The following is a 12730-nucleotide window of genomic DNA, read 5'->3' as shown; positions in this document are numbered from 1 at the left end:
GGGTTCGGGCCGACACCCAAAAGCGTTTTCTTGCATTTTTCACTGCAGAAACGCATTATCCTGACATCTACAGCTCATTATTTATCAGTGGGGTTCGGGGCGAAGCCCCGACTCCAAAAGCGTTTTCTTGCATTTTTCTCGGCTGAAACGCATTCTCCTGACACCTACAGCTCATTACTAATTAGTGGGGTTCGAGGCGAAGCCGCGACGCCAAAAGCGTTTTCTTGCATTTTCACGGCTGAAACGCATTCTCCTGACATCTACAGCTCATGATTAATAAGTGGGGTTCTGGGCGAAGCCCCGACTCCAAAAGCGTTTTTTTTCATTATTCACTGCAAAAACGCATTCTCCTGACATCTACAGCTTATTATTTATCAGTGGGGTTCGGGGCGAAGCCCCGACGCCAAAAGCGTTTTCTTGCATTTTTCACGCTGAAACGCATTCTTCTGACATCTACAGCTCATTACTAATTAGTGGGGTTCGGGGCGAAGCCTCGACGCTAAAAGCGTTTTCTTGCATTCTTCACTGCAGTAACGCATTCTCCTGACCTACAGTTCATTATTTATTCTATTATAAAGGACCCTTTGAAAAATGTGGGAAAATATTCTAATATGAATTTATAGTCCCTTAATACATTGCAAATACAACAGATTTGTTCTTTGAAAAGATAAGATACCCCGCATATTTAGATTAAGGCTTTGAGGATCGCCGCCGAAAAAAAAAATTCGATTAATAATATTCAATAAAACTGAAGTATAAATTGTGGGTTATAGTCCTAAATTTATTTAACTAGAAAAATTTGAGATAGAGTAAAGGTTGGGAAAAGTCGACTAGGAAAAGATTATCTGGCTTTTGAACTCATCTCAACCGTGACTGTTATATTGAAAAATTTCGTTTGAATTTTAACTTTTCCAAAGCAAAGTCTTTCTTAAAATAGTTATGATAAATTCATGTGAAATTACACAAACTCTGTCTGGAAAGGGGAAGGGCGGTAAAATGAAAACGATTAATCCTCGCTCCTTTTTATAATTTCTGCTAATGATTGCATTTTGCATTAAAGAATAGGGGTTGGGCGACTCGATATAAGAATTTACTTTATAGCATATATAAATTATATTGGTACTTCATTTTTTTAAATTTTGTAATTTCTTACTATAATACAAAAAGAAAAAGTATTGGTTTGTCGGATGGGGGGAAGGGGATTGCATGTATCGCACTTCCACCTGTTTATATTATAAAGATATTCGACTAATTTTGTTCACATACTATGATTTCTCTATAAAAGTAGGACCGCCCCCCCCCACTCAAAGGGTTTAGATGGGAAGGGCAGTAGAGGTATTCGCTCCTCCCCTTCCAATCGGCCAACAGGTGAACGACATAATATAAAGACCGGTTAAAATACCCATAACAAGTTTTAATCATATATATATTTAATTGATTCTGTTAGCAAGCTGTGATTTCTACAAATAAATAGGACCGCCCCCCCCCCCACTCGAAAGTTTATGGTGGGGGGGGGGGCGGATTGATGCCATCACCCCTTCCCGACCATACCAAATCAGCCAAAATACTAGAAAGGGGGGGGGGCGAAATAATCTAAAAATAGGTTAAAATATAAATAATTACTATATATTATTAACATAAGTAATAAATTCGTATACAAATTGTGTGAATTCTTTACCTAAATTCGTCCGCGGCAGAGTGGGGGGGGGGGGGCGATCGCCCCTACCGCCACCCCCCCCCCCGATCCGCCAGTGTTTGTGAGACTGTTGCATGATAACTTATGACCAAAATGGATAGATACATTCTAAAAGATCTAGATCTATGTTTTTTCATAGATGTTTATTATTTAATATATTAATGTTATTTAATAGGCCTGAAGAAGAAAAAGTCCAGATTATTCTATCTATTTAAGTCTTTTCTAAACTTGAGAATGGGGAGTCTTTTTCCGCTCCTTACCAGGTAATGTCCATCTTGGAACTAAGCCCTAGTAAAACGGGAGACCAGTAATTAACTCTTATCTTTCTACAAGTGAAGTAAGTCAACAATTAATTAATGAAATCTGCTATTAATAAATTATTACAAGATATGTAGTCTCTGGATTTATTCACAATTTATTCGAGACTTTGCTGCCATCAAATGTTTTTTTTTCAACGCCAGTTGAAGGATAAAGGCAATTTTTGTAAATGTTCTTTCTTGTTACCTGATCGCATCTTTTCACTTTATGAAATCGATTAATTTGTTAACAAACACAAGAAAGAGAGAGAGAGAGAGGGAGAGAGAGAGAGAGAGAGAGAGTTGTTTAATCAAAGGTAGTTAACCAAGAAAAAAGTTTACAAAACAATACGTAACATTAACTCCCCTACAATGAATTAGGCCAACAATTTTTTACGGCCTTCGAAAGTGGAAAAGCCGTTATTAATTTTTAGATGTGACCACCTAGTATGCTCATGTAAAAATCTGGTGCAACGGCTACTTTTTTTGTGAAAACAAACCGATCAATTTTGAAAATTAAATATTGTGAATGGTCGTTGACTTGTAGCACCAAACTGCTAGTAGACAACTAAACCACTGTTGACGTATTATATCTTAACTTGTAAAACTTGAAAAAAATTTTTTTTTTAAACAGAACGAAATATCAATTTTATTGCAATATAGACATATTTTAATTTGAGATTAAATAAATAAATGTAGTAGACTAAGAAATAATATAGAAATCGTATTTTGAACAAAGTCTAACTCACTAAAAACACGTCTTTTCACTCTGGCAATCTGAAACAATTTACTGTACCTAAGACAGCTGATGACAATGCCATTTATATTGCATTATTCACACGGCATAGCTAACCTCTTCCCACCGTCACCATAGAAACACATACACACACTCCATAACGTATATGCAAGTAGTTTTTTTTTTGTTTCTTTTTAAATAAAAGACTTCAGGGGAGGTAAGTCTTAATAAAAGGTTACTCATCAAAAGAGCTCCATTTCGAATTGCAAAGTAAGCACAAATATTTCTATTATGTATTTTTTTAAAATTGCTTTTGTAAAGGCAACACTGAGACTTTCTCCAAGATACCCCCCCCCCGCCCCCACCTGTCCACACACACCATAGTGCAATGACTGAGCATGCTATAAGCATGAACGTTTTAAAAGAATGTAAATGTACCGAATTTTAAATTATGCAACTACATCTAGTACAGGGGTCTCAAACTCATTTCAGCATGTGGGCCATAGTGGAAAGTAACAACCATTTAGCGGGCCGCACCACAAAAAGAGAATGTTTTTTCATTAAATGCTAAAGTTTTTATAATTATTAATTACATTTAGTGTAGTTTATTACATGCACAGGCAGTTTAGTTTACTAAAATAAGTTGACGTTGTCTCTGTCACTTATTAAAAAGCAGAAACTGTAGTTCCCCCCCCCCCCCCAAAAAAAAAAATAATTTCTAGACCTACTGCAAAAGGCTCGTCACTCATGTTTCAGTCCACTCAGCTGAGAGCGTTTGGCAGAGACCTTACCATCGACGTTAGGCCTGAAGTCGCGTGTTGTGGCAAGCCGCAAGGTTGCTCTCAGATGCTTATCAGTCAGTCTTGATCGTAATGCTGTTTTGTTGATCATTCTGGAAAAAAAAAGTTCGCAAAAGTACGTACTCCCAAACATCGCTAGAATTCTTACAGCTGCGCAGAATAAGTTTGTAAACTTCTCTCTGGGAAGAAACTGGTAGAAATCTGGAACACCAACACCAGCGAATTTTTGCTTCAGAACAGTGTCACACTGCAGGTCCAGTAGTTCCATCTGGACTTCCTCTGGAACGTTTTTCACTTCAACTGCGAACGGAGTGGCAACAAGGAAAAACTGGCTAGAGAGCAGTGAATTGCTGAAAGCGGTGTTCAAAATCTTCCAGTAGTCCGGAGAGAATGTCTACGTAGTCTTTCAGGTGCTGTGGTTCAACCGTAATGCTCTGTAGAAAAGAGAAATGAGCCAGGTATCCATCTGTCAGCTGAGTGGCCCACAAAGTCAGCTTGCATCTGAATGATTTGATGCGGTCAAACATCACGGTAATAAGCTGCTTTGTGCCCTGTAGTAGTGAATTGAGTGCATTGAGATGTTGTGTGATGTCAGTAAGAAAAGCAAGATCCGACAAAACATTGGGTCACTGAGCTGAGGTATGTCTCCGTCTTTCATTGCCATGAACAAAGCTATTTCCCGTCTCAGTTCAAAAAATCTCTGTAGCACTTTTCCACGACTCAACCATCTGTCTTCCGTATGATAAAGCAACTCTCCGTATTCCGTTTCTAAATAAGCTAGAAATGACACAAACTGTCTGTGGTTGAGACACCGTGCACGTATGAAGTTCACCGTCTTCACGACAACATCCATCACGTTCTTCATTTGTAGACTTTTGCCACAGAGTGCTTTTTGGTGCAGAAAGCAGTGTATGGCTGCAAAAGATCCCAAGCTGAGCTGATACCGTTTCTCTACCATTAATCCAACAACACCAACCTTCTCTAAACACATTGCTGGTGCACCGTCCGTAGCCACTGAAACAAGTTTTTTTCCCACGGTAGCCCACACACCTGTCAATACAAGCTTCCAGTTCTTGAAACACGTCGCGTCCATTCGTCGTTCCTTTCATGGGTAGTAAGTCCAATAGCTCTTCAACAATGTTCAAGTTTTCGTCGACCCCACGAATGAATACGGCACAGTATGCGGTGTCTGTTACACCAGTAGACTCGTCCAGTGCAATGGACAATGCTACAAAGTTTTTTGCAGCGGCAATCAGTTGATGTTGAACATTTGTCGCTGACTCGGTGATCCTGCTTGCAGACAAACTTATGCCTTCGAAGAGTTTCTTTTTCTCTGGGCAGATAATTTCAAGTCACTGGTTTTCCTGGCTAGCTCAGGCAACCCATTCCATGCTCTAATAGCACTAGGGAAGAAGGAGTATTTGTACAAATTTGTCCTAGCATATGGGACGAGGAATGTGCCTTTATCTTTGTGTCTTTCAGAGTATTTTATTAAATTTTGTTTTTGTATTTGAAGATTATGGTTCAGTGTTTTATGTATGATTGCCAAGTCACTGGTTTTCCTGGCTAGCTCAGGCAACCCATTCCATGCTCTAATAGCACTAGGGAAGAAGGAGTATTTGTACAAATTTGTCCTAGCATATGGGACGAGGAATGTGCCTTTATCTTTGTGTCTTTCAGAGTATTTTATTAAATTTTGTTTTTGTATTTGAAGATTATGGTTCAGTGTTTTATGTATGATTGCTACTTTACTTTTGAGCCTTCTGTCCTGAAGGCTTTCTAAATTTAGTGATTTTACTAAAGGTGTTACTCTAGTCAAATGTGAATATTCGTTTGTTATGAATCTCACTGCTCTATTTTGTGTCTGTTCCAGTTTCTTAATGTTTTCTTGAGTTGAGGGGTCCCAAACGGAGGATGCATATTCTATTATTGGCCTAACCAAGGTTAAGTAACATTTTAGTTTTATGTTCTTATTTGATTTATAGAAATTTCTTTTAATAAATCCTAATGCTTTGTTTGATTTTTTTGTAGTTTCATCAATATGTGGATTCCATGATAGTTTTTCATTTATTATAACACCTAGGTATTTTGCGTTTTTAGTCTGTGATACTGGTTTGCCATGAATAAGATAAGTGGAATTAATTTGTTTTAGTTTTTTTGTTACTCTTAACAACTGACATTTTTCTGGGTGGAAAGACATGCTCCAATTTGATTCCCATTTCTGTAATTCATCTAATTCTCTTTGTAAAATATCTGTGTCTTGTGTTGTTTTTATTGTTCTATATATTATGCAATCGTCTGCAAATAATCTGACTTTTGTTCCTGAACTAATGCAATTTGGTAAATCATTTATGTAAATTAAAAATAGTAGTGGACCCAAGACTGTACCTTGAGGTACACCTGAGTTTACTGTTATCGGTGTTGATTTAGAGCCATTTATTATTACAGTTTGTTCTCTCCCTATCAGAAAGTCTTTAATCCACTGATGCAGTGGACCATTAATGCCCAAATATTTTAATTTTTTAAGCAAACTATGGTGGTGAACTTTGTCAAAAGCCTTAGAAAAATCTAGTAAGATAGCATCTATTTGTTCACTATTATCTAAACCTTTTGAAAAATCATCAATTAGTCCTATTAGTTGTGTTTCACATGATCTATATTTCCTAAAGCCATGTTGGTATGGTGTGAGGACATTATGTTTGTCTAAGTGGTTTATGATGTTGCTACATATTATGTGTTCTAGGATTTTACATGTGATGCTGGTAAGTGATACTGGTCTGTAGTTCCCTGGGTCAGATTTTTCTCCTTTTTTAAATAGGGGGGTGACATTAGCTTCTTTCCAGTCCTTTGGTACTCTGCCCTGGTTAAGTGAAGCCTGAAAGAGTATTTTGAACACTGGGGCTAGCTCATTACTTAGTTCTTTGAGTAATCTAGCTGGAATACCATCAGGTCCAGAAGCTTTATTTGGTTTGGTGTTGGCTAATAGTTTTTGAATTCCATTTTCTTGTACTACTATATCTTCTATGTTGTCTACTTGGTTCAAATTCAGTAATATGTCTTTGTCTCCTGGGGTTGAGAATGCTGATGCAAAGTATTTGTTTAGAATGTTTGCTTTAGTTTCATTATCATTATGTATTATGTTATGTTCATCTTTTAATGGCGCTATGCCTGTTGTTTCCATTTTCTTAGACTTAATGTATGACCATAGGTTTTTGTTTTTATCTTTAGATATTACATTGTTTATGTATTCACTCTGCAACTGTCTGCTTACTTTTTGGGTTAAGTGTTTAATTTTTATATACTTTTTGTAAACTCTTTCTGCATTAGTTTCTTTAAATTTTCTATAGAGGTTTTCCTTCTGTTTACAAAGCTTCTTTAGTCTATTATTAAACCAGCATTTATTTATTTTGTTTGATGTGTATTTAGTTGGTATATGATTTTCTATTATGCTTTTAAGATGGTTTTTAATGAAATTCCAGAGGTCATCGACTGGTTGGTTAATGTCTTTTTCTAATAAGAATGTTTGTTGAAAGTTTAGTGCAGCTTGGTGTAGTTGTGTTAGGTTACATTTATTCCAGAGTAAGATTTTTCTTTTGGGTTTTGTATTGGCTACTGCTTTTATCTGACTGTGTATTTTTATGATCTCATGGTCTGATAGACCAGGGATAATTTCATAATCAACTACTAATCCAGGTCTGTTGGTTAAGAAGAGATCTAATGTGTTGTTTAATCTAGTTGGCTTTTTAATGATTTGATCTAAACTTAGGTTGTGTAAAGTTTCTATGAAAAGCTCATTTATGTCCTTAAGGTTTTGGTGTTTATCTATGGTTAGTGTTTTCCAATTTATATCAGGTAGGTTGAAATCACCCATAATCCAAAAAACTGCATTTTTATTTGTCTCTTTAAGTGTAGTAATCTGATTACATAGTTCCTGCATGTATTCTAAACTAGAATTTGGTGGTCTGTAAATGCTGCCTATTATTAGGGATGTTGAGGTGGTATTAATTTTACAAAATGTTGATTCTACATTTTTTGAGTTAGGTAAGGTAATTTCTTCTGCTATAAGAGTGTTTTTTATTGCTAAAAGAACTCCTCCATGATTATCAGCCCTATCTTTTCTCGCTAACAACAAAGCTTGCCTTCACAGAATCTTCGCTTGCAGTGGGCGGACACCTCATTTACTGATTTGTGCAGTTGCAAATCATTTCACGGCTTATATGTGGTCATTGTAAATTTTATCTATTTTTTTTTTGAATTCGCGGACGTGGCCGCGGGCCACACAAAATTGTTTCGCGGGCCACATGGTCCACGTGTTTGAGACCCCTGATCTAGTAGAAGTGAAAAGATTTTTTAAATTGTATATTTCATAAGGTTCAGACTTCACTATACAATAGTTCGTCCAGTGGCGTGTCTTCCGTTTACACTTAGACTTAGGTCCTCCCGCGCCTTTCGGCGCATTGGGCGGCAAGCTGTCAATGTCTGAAGCCACCTCCCACCTGGTGTCCACTGTTCTGAGGTCCTCCATGAAGGTGTATCGCCAAGTAATACAAGGACGTCCCTGTTTACGCTTTCCTCGTTTTGGCTTCCATCTTATCGCAACTCTTGGTGTGCGTAATTCATTTTGTAGAACATGTCCCGCAAACCTCATGCGACGTTCAGTCACAACCTCACTAAGTGTTCGACTCCCTGTTCGGCATAGGATTTCCTTGTTTGAGACCCGATCTGTGTTTACACAGTCCCCAAAAAAGTCTCAAATAATCTGCATTTTTTGCCTCCCTGTTAAGACGAAAAGCAGACCAAACGTCCAAGAGGCTTCTTATCGATAATATGCCATGTGTTTTAAGTGAAAAACAATACCAAAATGATTCTTTGAAATTTTATTAGTCAACCAAAACATGGCTTGAATATTCCTTGTCCATGGGAGGATCAGGTGGGGGCCGCTTCTGAATTTGTGTGATAACACAAACTCTTAGTAATCTAGTCTTTTTTTTTATAATTACAGAGCTTGATATCGATGATAAAAGGATTTTTTAAATCTTACAAAGTTTTACACAAATTTCTTGTCATAAACTTTACGTTGGCTTGCAAGTATCTGTCATTAGAGAACCTGAGCTGATTAGTTGGATGTCTTAACAGAGAACCTGAGCTGATTAGTTGGATGTCTTAACAGAGAATCTGAGCTGATTAGTTGGATGTCTTAACAGAGAATCTGAGCTGATTAGTTGGATGTCTTTTAAAAAAAATAATGGTAGTCTTAAATTCTGAAGATTGAGAATTAGTGCAGTATTTCATATGACTTCATGAACCCCATTTCGAGCTGCTCATATTTGAACACACCTAGTGCAGACGTTGTCCGCCGGGCGGCTAGTTCAGTTTTCGTCTTTTTGCGCCTGTTTTCGACTAGGGCTTTTCTTTGAGCCTCAAGTGTGTCCCGCTACCTTTCGTGAAAGCTGTTCAACTGTGTCCCGCTACCTTTCGTGAAAGCTGTTCAACTGTGTCTTTCAAAGGCCAGCTGCTTTCCTCAACGCCAATAGCATAAATATAATATGTAGGTATAGTTGATAAAAAATTAGAACAAAGCTTAAGACTGGCGTACAAAACAGCACAGCGGGGTGTAAATGACTTTCTATTGTCCTGTGATACAGTTCTAACACAGACGATGTTGCTTATTTGTACAATTTCAATTCTAAAATGTAGTCTACATACCTACGAGTTTCTGTGTATGTGTGTGTGTTTGTAGTCTCATGCATCGGATGTATACATGTACGGCGGTACGTGACATCACATGTGTACGACCCCTGAGATTAGAGGCTAGTGCTGGACAGAAAAACGAAAGGATTCTTTACGCTCATTGCGAGGGTGACAATAAACCAATTAGAGACTATAAGACGTTCTATATTTGTTACACTCGACAATCTACAATGTAACGCTTTATCACACACGAAACAATCTTCAACATCTTTAGAGAAGCGGTTCTCAACTTTTTGTTCGATGAAAATGGTATTGTTTTTTATTGAACCTCCATCAAGACCGGGTTTAGAGGTGCGCAATGAGGTCACGGACTTGAGACTATAGGGGCCTCTTGATGTTCTGTATACACCAGTGTTCTTCTTCTGCCTGGAGAATGCAGCTCAAAATGAAAAAAAAAATGGGGGTTCTCTCTGTCTTGTAAATAACTTGGGGGGGTGGGGGAGATAAATCTAGTTGATTCAAAAGCTACATTATGAAAGTGGGAATACATAAAATGCCAAATCAATAAAAGATTGGTTTCGAGTGACATTGATTAAAAACATACGTTTCGGATGTATTATTTACAGAAACGGTAAAATACATTTTTAAAAAATCTCGTTTATATTTGGTGAACTAGTATATATTTTGAATCAATCATGTAATCATTTCAAATGACTTTAAATTTAACCATATACTTGCCATACCATAGGCCTACAGTTTGCTGTCAAAGAAATAAACCTTGTACTTTATTAGTGGACATTATCTTTGTAAGTGCTATCGGAGAGCACTATTAGAACTTTTCAAGTCAGTGTCTGTGGCATTTTACGTCTCGAGAGACGATCTTTTCCCTTTGCAACTTCTTGTGTAACTAAAGAGGCCAATCCTTGATACACAGCTTCGATCGCAGGTTGGGCATATATAATCACCAGGCGCCGTTGCATTTTCACCCTTCTTTCTGCTTCTGTTGTGTTTGACATCTGCCATCTGTGACCCTTCCTTTTTGCTCTCTCTCCATGTGGATCTGTCCAGTGCCACCTCTTCCCAGTTGCCAGTGTCGATTTTGAAGAGCTTCATATCGCGTTTGCATACATCCGTATAACGTAAAAGTGGGCGACCAGCGGCTCTCCTGCCTTCTATTAGATCGCCATACAGGATGTCCTGTGGAAGTCGACCTACTGGCATTCTACGAACGTGGCCAAGCCAGCCAAGGCGTCTGCTGCTGATAACAGAGCGGATGTCCTGGCACCCTGCTCTTTGTAGCACTTCCTCATTGGTTATCTTATCTTGCCACCTTATTTTAAAGATCCGCCTTAGGCATCGGAGGTGGAAGACATTCAGCTTTTTTTCCTGCCATGAGTAGGTTGACCATGTTTCACTTCCGTACAGCAAGGTGCTCAACACACAGGTCCGGTAGACTAGGGCTTTAGTACTGCTAGTCCCAGACTCTTTTCTGCAACCGTGACATGGTGGCCATTGCCTTGGCTATCCTGTTGTTTATGTCTTTATCCAGCAGAGTGTTGTTGGATATGATGGAGCCAAGGTAACAAAAGTGATCAACAATTTCTAGTGGTTGGCCATTAATGCTTACTTGAGGTGCAGTGTTTGTGTTTTGGACAAGTATCTTAGTCTTGCTTTGACTGATGTTTAAGCCGAACTTCTGGCAAGCAGCAGATAGTTTGTCAACCAGGGACTGTAGCTGAATATCAGAATCAGCCACAATAGCTGCATCATCAGCATACAGGAGTTCCCTGACGAGTAGCTTCCTAACCTTGGTTTTTGCCCGCAGCCTTGATACATTAAATAGTTTTCCAGAGGATCTTGTATGGAGAAACACACCTTCGTTTATGTCGTTGTACGCATAATGAAGTAGACAGGAGAAGAATATGCCAAACAGAGTAGGTGCGAGCACACATCCTTGCATGACACCACGTCAGTAGACAGGAGAAGAATATGCCAAACAGAGTAGGTGCGAGCACACATCCCTGCTTGACACCAAGTCAGTGTATGTATTTGTCATCTTATTGGTATTTTTGGTTGACCTTTATTTTGGATGGGACTTGTTGAGATACTGTACACTCTTGCGTAAGTTACTTTCCTGGTCTCGCGACTTGTATGCGCCTTCTATCTTGTGCGTTGACAGAATCCCATTCGAGCTTTGATAGATACGAGGTAAATGGATTGATTCGTGTGTTGTCAGCGTTAATGAAAATTTTCCAAAGTTCAACCTGACCCGAGAATGGAAAGTCGGAGACAGAACGAGTACATATTTTGATCAGACAGACAGACAGACAGAAAGACGGAGGGATTTGATATAAGCTCAATTACAAGAAAAACAGAAAAAAATACTTTAAAAAAAAAGCTTATACGAAGTGCAACTAGTTTGGATCAGCCATGTCATTAAATATGTAATAGATCTTGACCAACAACAATAAATCTGTGCGATTAGAAATATTTTTACCAATTGTTTTTGTTTAGCGCTATGTCATGCTTTTAGCTTTCTCACTACCCTAAGGTCCTATCACTTCTCTAGACCAGTTGGGAAAACGGGGTGAGGGGGGACGAAGGATGTCTAGGTGAATTTGACCGTAATCACTTTTGAAAAGCATTTATTAAAAACAGCGGGGGGGGGGGGGGGGTTCAAGTGTACGACCTGAATTCGAACTTATGGCTCGGTCCTCATCAAACCGACATACTAAACACTCTGCTAGTGAGGTGGTTAAGAAAACAAAAAATTGTATAGTTATCTATTGCTTTATTCAGACTTACTTTAAAGCGGTGACCTATAAAGAGGACTAATTCAGCTTATACCACTACTTCAGTCAAGTACAACTTCTTTCCCTTTTTCGAGATATCAAACAAAATAATTAATTATAAACAATAGTTTATTAAATAATTTGTTAATTTGTTTATTGATTCTTGTTTTGTCAGGTAAAAGAAATAATTGTGCGAAATTTCAGCTTGATCTGAAATTGGGTGTCGCAGAAATAACATCTATAAACTTTTTTTACCAGACAGACAGAGGGAGTTGATATAAGCTTTGTAAAAAAGAACCATAACTCGATTGTTCCCCATTATTGTCTTTATTTTTTTGTCTGAGGACTAAAGGGAGTTAATCTTGCTGAATAATTTCGATCTAAAAAAATGTTGGTAAAACCTGCAGAATAATTTACATCCTAACAAAGTTCTTGATCAAGTGAGCTGCTATTAATAACAAATTATTTGAAGAATCTTACTTGTTCCATTGATGGACAATAAATAGTGTTTGCGTGTATAAGTGGGGCGGGGGATATTAGAGGGGCAACCATCCCACTTTAAGACCTCGCCATTGTTTTGTCACCATCAGAGCATCATACACAAATGACTCAAACTACATTCGCCTATGGTTTAGCAATAAGAGGTATATTAAATAAGTTCGTTAATTTAATCCCGATTAGTTTTTCAGCATTTCAACTTCTTTTTAAATGCAGATATA

Source organism: Biomphalaria glabrata, chromosome 7 (genome assembly GCF_947242115.1).
Source record: "Biomphalaria glabrata chromosome 7, xgBioGlab47.1, whole genome shotgun sequence".
Lineage (NCBI taxonomy): Eukaryota > Metazoa > Mollusca > Gastropoda > Planorbidae > Biomphalaria > Biomphalaria glabrata.
The sequence above is the reverse complement of the archived record's forward strand: the minus strand, read 5'-3'. Positions refer to the sequence as shown.